The sequence below is a fragment of the Gossypium arboreum genome, unplaced genomic scaffold (genome assembly GCF_025698485.1).
Source record: "Gossypium arboreum isolate Shixiya-1 unplaced genomic scaffold, ASM2569848v2 Contig00382, whole genome shotgun sequence".
In the NCBI taxonomy this organism is placed as follows: Eukaryota; Viridiplantae; Streptophyta; class Magnoliopsida; order Malvales; family Malvaceae; genus Gossypium; species Gossypium arboreum.
The window spans coordinates 20001-26708 of record NW_026440498.1 but is presented as its reverse complement, the minus strand read 5'-3'; the positions used below and the strand labels follow the sequence as shown (position 1 = coordinate 26708).

Here is a 6708-nt window from a genome sequence, read left to right as displayed (position 1 = left end):
AAGAATATTTTTCTTAGTGGGCGGTAGTTCTGAAAAGACAGATTGCCTATCTTTTCTTTCATCTCAAGAAATACGATCAGGCGGGGCTAACTCAAACCCTCTGGTAAAATAAGAACAGCACCCACATTCAAAGCCCCTTTCTTACCATTAGCAAGAACTTGTTTCAGTTGCATATCATAAGGAATTCTAACAACCGCTTCAAATACAGTATCAGGAAGTACCGCTTGTGGAACCTCAATATCCACGGGTTTATTCGCTAAATGGCAATTGGCACATACAATACGCCCAGTTGCTTCGTGATTTTCATACCCCTGCTGCGCAAAATGGAGATTTTAAAATAAGGCCTTTGTTATTATATAGATCATGAGTGATACGAAATGGGATCGAATAATCTTTCCTTTATCTGGAAGTTAAAAGTATTTTAGCTGGTCCAACTATTGAACCTGAAAAATTTCTACATTAAATTAGGTAGGTCAATAGTATAGTTCCCTAGCCACGATTCACTATTTACTTTACTAAAACCAAAAAAAATGGCTGAAACAGTGAGAAATTGTATTCTCCGATGGGTAGAAAGAGTAAAGAAAGTGTACGATTTGCATGCTTTAATATTCTTAAAAGTAAGAAAGATTCTAATTGAATCCGTGAATCATTTTTCAGTCATTCATTGAATGATAAATAACTATTTGCCAGTAATTTGAGATACATGATTTAAATAACGAAAGATCAATATTTTAAAATTGTATCTAGAATGACCTGGAAAAGTAGAAACAAGACCGATATAATTTGATCATTATGAGCAAATCCAAAATCTTTTATATAGAGCCAATCATTAGTTCCCCAACTGTGGGGCGAATGAAATCCTATACATAAATTCGTTAATAAAAGAATAGAAAAAGCTTTTATTGTATTTATTGCAATTTATAGGAATTCTTGAACCCAAGAGTTAAGAATAAGAAGTTCTTCATTCCCAAAATAGAATAACCACTTAGAATAATCAAACAGATTAGATTGGTCGAATAGTGCAAAATCGTATGGATAGGATCCTCATTAAAAAGCTTGATCAATTGGATCGTTTCTTTTTGGACTTTCTATAATAAGCTTTTGTAGAAGGGTTTCCGGGTATTCTTTTCATTTCGTCCAACAGAAATAGTTCCTCTACTTCTATGAATTGTTCTAGAATACTCTTTTCTTGAATATCATTCAAAAGTTTCGGATTGCCTAGTATCCCACCAATTAGTAATCTAAGATTTCAGACTTTATTAAATTAAGAGAGAGATCCACCAGGGCAAAAAATACTATAGATGCAAGATATAGATAGGAGTGAATACTTTCTTTTTTGCCAGTTTTTCATCTGTGAGTTGTTAATGAACCCACCTCATTCGTTGACTTTATATGATCTAATCTTTCTATCAAGCACAGCCTTTCATTATATGTATAAAGTAAAGGCCCATGAATCTATTCTCTGCTTTTTTTGATTCAGTGCTTAGCCCTTGAATCTAATTGAATCTAAAAAGAATACAGAATATAGAAAAATAAGAATCCAATTTTGAATTCGAATGAAATATATATATTATTGTTATATTGTTTTTGTTTCCATATATCCTAATTGATCAAATCCGAAGCAATTGCTCCCTTTGATAACTGCCCGAAAGAACCGCTTCAAATAATAAAGATTGTTCTATTCAGATTTTGAGACGAAGGAGCGCTCCTGTCTATATCAAGATCGCAATCAAATATGTTTAAAATTCTCGCGGGTTATCTAAACTATATATAGTCAGAGTCTAGCAATAATTGAAAAAAAATTAGGAAAAATATTATGCTGATCAAAATGAGTGACAAAAAAGACAGAAAAGTTATCATTACGTTTATCATTATGTTATAAGAAAGAAATCCACTTGTTTAGTTCTTTAGTTCTTATGGAGCACAAAAGAAAGGATAAAAGGGAGGGGCTGATTGAGAAAAGAAAAGTAGAGAAAATTTACAAGATATGATCTATCTGTATCTAACGTATCAACTCCAAATATTGCAAAATAAAAAGCGAAAGTCTTTATTTCGATTTGATATATGAGATGAATCCAGTATTTGATTTCTTGCTTATTTTGTTACTGAATTGTTGAGCGGTTTTACATTTACAGACGCATAAAAACTATTTTTTGTGGACAAAAAACTGTTTTTTTTATGTTATGACTCTTCCGTATACGTCCGCTTTGGTTTGAATGGGCATTCTGAAGAAACTTCAGTTTAGTTCTGCTATAGAAAAAGAGGATTCTTGGATTGAGCTTTTCCTCCCGGCGAGAAAGCTTTATTCTGCAATTCATTTCAAAGACTTCAATCGGTACACGCAAAAATAGGCCAATTCAGCAGCTTTTTGTTCAATTTCGCATCGAGTCAAATTCTCATCAGTACGAGTCAAGGGAACGGCCCCCTGGCCTCTGATTTCATATAAAGGACACGACGAGCATAAATACCCTCTTTAACTTCTATTCTGATGGACTGAATATCTTCAGCAAGGAATCGTAGAAAGATGCGACGATTTTTCCAGGAAAACCCCAACGAAAAATACAGACTATTCTCCTTTCTATCGAATCGATCATAACCACTGCCTACATTCCAAAAAAATTGTGCACCACAAATAGGAACTAATAAAGAGGCCTGTGATCCCATAGAAAGACATCACGATTCCTTGTGAAAAAAACTATTTGCTGAGACGGAAATAAAGATATCAAATTCCTACCAAGATAAACTAGAAAGTTCCAACTAATAAAACCCTAATGAACCAAAAAAAGGATAAAGGCCAGCAAAATTGCTTGTTTTTCGAGATCCCACTATAAATTTCTATCCATATAGATTCTGATCGCCAACCCATACATACTAGATCCAGTTGCATTTTATTCGAATTGAGAGAATAACCAAAAATTGACTTTACTTTTTTTGTTTCAAGCAACTCTCATCAACTAGTACTATTTTGATATGAACTTTTAGAAGGAATTCATCAAATTGTTTCTGATCTAAAAATCATCCCTTTATATGATCGCCTATACGGATCTACTAGATATATAGACTTTAATTTCATACATCCGTTCGGTACCGATCCACTTGCTATAATTCATTTAACCCTATACCATGTTTACGTATGCATAAGAGGGCTTTTTCATTTATGTTCGGTTTGGGTAAGCCGGATGTTATACAATATTCTACTAAATAGGTATCCATGACATCTAAGTCTTGAAAAAATAGATAAGATTTGGTCTTTGGCCCCATCGAATCTAAAAAATCTTAGTTTTTTGAACATATAAAGATAAAGAAGCCATTGCAATTGCCGGAAATACTAGGCCTACTAAAGGCAATAAAATAGAGGGAAAACTGCTGAAAGTTGTCAAAAAATGGGTACCTCAATTTAATTATTAATTCCTGTTATTGTTATATTGTTTAGTTAGAAATATATCTTATAACGATTATATTATAATTCGTATATTATACTAAGTATATCTAAATACTAAGTATATCTAAGCGAATCTATATATCTAATAGATATCTAATAAGTAAGGAATGCAGAATTAAATAAAAGGATTTGCCCATCTTTTAAATCAAATAAAATAGATGTATATGATAAGATAATCCACTTTCTTTTTATTATCTTACTTTATTCTTACTTTTCTTATTATTCTATTGAATTCTTATTCTCTAATTTGTATTTTGAATTTAATAAAGAAAGAGTTTATTACAAATTGTCGAAAGATTCGTGATTGACGTTAGGAATCCGATCCAAGAACAGGGATTATTAGGTAAAATAGAATTTTAGAGATATAGAAAGATGCAAACTCTATATTTCTATTCTATTTTTTCTCTATTTAAATTCTATATACATACGCAATAGATAGAGGATAAAATCGTTTTATTTTATCTCCAAATTCGAATTTCATTTCACAGAAGGAAAAATTCGCTTTTTATCTTGTTGCTAGAGGTTATCATTAGATATTTGGATAATGATAATAATAATTATCCACATAATTTGTTTTCGACAATTCCTTGGTCTGTATTGTGGGTCAACCCTACTACACTAGTACCAATAGGCGGCATAGAGGAAGAAGACTACGCCTAGGAATCAACAACACGAAAACTTTGTTATTAATGATTCCTTTCTTTATCGGGATCGGAACTAAGAGAAATGGTTGGGACAACAAACATCCATCTTGTTCGTACTTTGATACCCATATAACCATCGAAGATTGTTGAAGTGACTAATTCCTGGAAATTAAGGAGCGTTGAGAACAAAGAAATTGTTGAGTTTACTTTTATCTAGTACGAACACGCTTGATGGTAAGAAAAGATCTTTGCAAGAGGGTTGGCTAGAGATTTCTTGTAAAACATTAGCCCTGCTCAGTTCATAATGACAATATTTCGACCTTTTTTTAATTCCATGGATTATTCTCATTATGCACATAAAGGAGGAGCCGTATGAGGTGAAATCTCATGTACGGTTTTGGAACGAGAGAATCTTTGAATCGAATGACGACCGTAACGGATGTCGGCTCAATCCGAAGGAAATGCGGAGGCCTTACAGAATTATTATGAAGCTATGCGACTAGAAATTGATCCCTATGATCGAAGTTATATACTATATAACATAGGCCTTATCCACACAAGTAATGGAGAGCATACAAAGCTTTAGAATATTATTTTCGAGCACTAGAACGAAACCCGTTCTACCACAAGCTTTAATAATATGGCTGTGATCTGTCATTACGTGCGACTATCTCCACTATAGAAATAAAAAAGGAAAGAAAGAGCAAATACGCTAGTAAATAAATACGCTAGTAAATAAACACGCTAGTAAATAAAATACTAGAAAAAAATAGGCTTTCTACATATTGCATCGTCCAAAAACGATTTTTATCAGCTGTAAAAAAAGAAACTTCATAGAAGTCGAAATATGAAGAAATATATATGCCTAGATACTTTATTCTATGGATAAAGATCTAATTGATAGAGGAAGCACCGTAAAGATCAATTAGCGAGGTTTTGAGCCGATACAATAAATAAGAACTGCTTATTTATGTCATGATATGATAAAAATTAGGAATCGACTTATGTAATAGAGCCGATCCCCAAGTTATTGAGCAGCGGTGTAGCATCAGATCCCAAAGACAGTAAGTCTTTTTATGAGGAAGAAGTCTTTTCAAGGATTCTATATAAATTTATATGATATGAAACCGAGATAGTTACCTTTCAGAAAAATCTAACGGACGACAGCCCTGAAATGCCTATGCTTTATTTTTCTGAAGGTGGAGAAAAGATAAAACTTATTATTAATTTAATCCAAATTAGAGTTTGAAACTCATGTAATTAACCCTTTTGTTAACCTGAGACAAATCAATAGATCTATGAGAAATCTCATTCAATTGGATATATGGTAGGTAAAAAATGGGATACCAAAAGAATTGACTGCCGAGCTGTATGAGGTAGGAAACTCAAGTACGGTTCTAAGGGAAGGAATTGAACCGCCTATTTCGACCGGGGAGAACAGGCCATTCGACAGGGGATTCTGAAATAGCGGAGGCTTGGTCTGATCAAGCCGCTGAGTATTGAAACAGGCTATAGCGCTTACTCCTGGTAATTATATTGAAGCGCAGAATTGGTTAAAGATCACGCGGCGTTTCGAATAAGAACAAGAGCTCTCTGTTTATTTATTATTATTTTAGTTTTAGGATTCGAAATTGAATTAGAAATTAGAGAATTCTATTTAATCTATTTCTATTTAATTTCTATTAAATCCATTTATTTAATATTTAATTTAATTAAATAAATTACGGTACTATTTAAATTATTAAATTCGATTTTCTAGTCAATTTGACTATTTAAATTAAATAGTAAAAATATTAATTTAATTGGAATTGTTAATTGTGTAATGGTTTGTTTTGTTGGACCCATGGGTCAAATAAAACGGAGCATTTCTCTTTGGGAAAAACCAATCAAAGAATTTCATTATATCCTTTCTCAAATCGTTCTATTTCGTTTGATATTTCGTAAGGATAAGTAATACACGGATATAGCAAAATAAAATATATATAATATATATATATTTTCTGCTTCTATTTCTATTAAAACTAAAACTAATAAAAACCCTCAAATGACTAACTATCGATACTGGAGTATCCTGTAGTAATGAATGCACGTGATTTGGGATAGAGTAATATTGTTTGTTCTATCTATGTAAGACAAAAAACTCCACCTCGGAACTTCTAATTGAGATATGAATACACTACACCGGTTGCACAAAAATGGGTTTTGCACCAATGTAAGTAAAGTCCGAAAAGGTTTTATAAGATTAAAAGGTCCGTTGAGCGCCTCATGGATATGTCATAATAGATCCGAACACTTGCCCGGATCGACTTCCAGATCATAATTGCTTTAGTGAATAACTAAAGAAAAATAGATAGATAAAAATAGATAGATAGATGAGAGATAGAAGAGAAAGAAACTAATTATGTTGTCTCTCATAGGTTCACTAATTACTGACTGTTTGGGGTCTTTGTATGTGTTGTCCGGAAAGAGGAGGACTCAATGATTATTCGTTCGCGGAACCAGAAGTAAAAATTTTGGTAGATAGGATCCCGTAAAACTTCTTTCGAGGAATGGGCTAGGCTGCCATTTCTCAAGAACAATAGCTAAGGGACCCGATACTACCACTTGGATCTGGAACCTACA

At 32.8% G+C, this 6708-nt stretch overlaps 2 pseudogenes; one reads left to right on the top strand and one right to left on the bottom strand.

The window, feature by feature from the left end:
* Nucleotides 1-14: 14 nt before the first annotated feature.
* LOC128289012 (chloroplast envelope membrane protein-like) lies at nucleotides 15-2866 on the bottom strand (annotated as a pseudogene).
* Nucleotides 2867-6564: 3698 nt separating this feature from the next.
* Nucleotides 6565-6708, top strand: part of LOC128289013 (photosystem I P700 chlorophyll a apoprotein A1-like) — a 2197-nt pseudogene continuing 2053 nt past the window's right edge.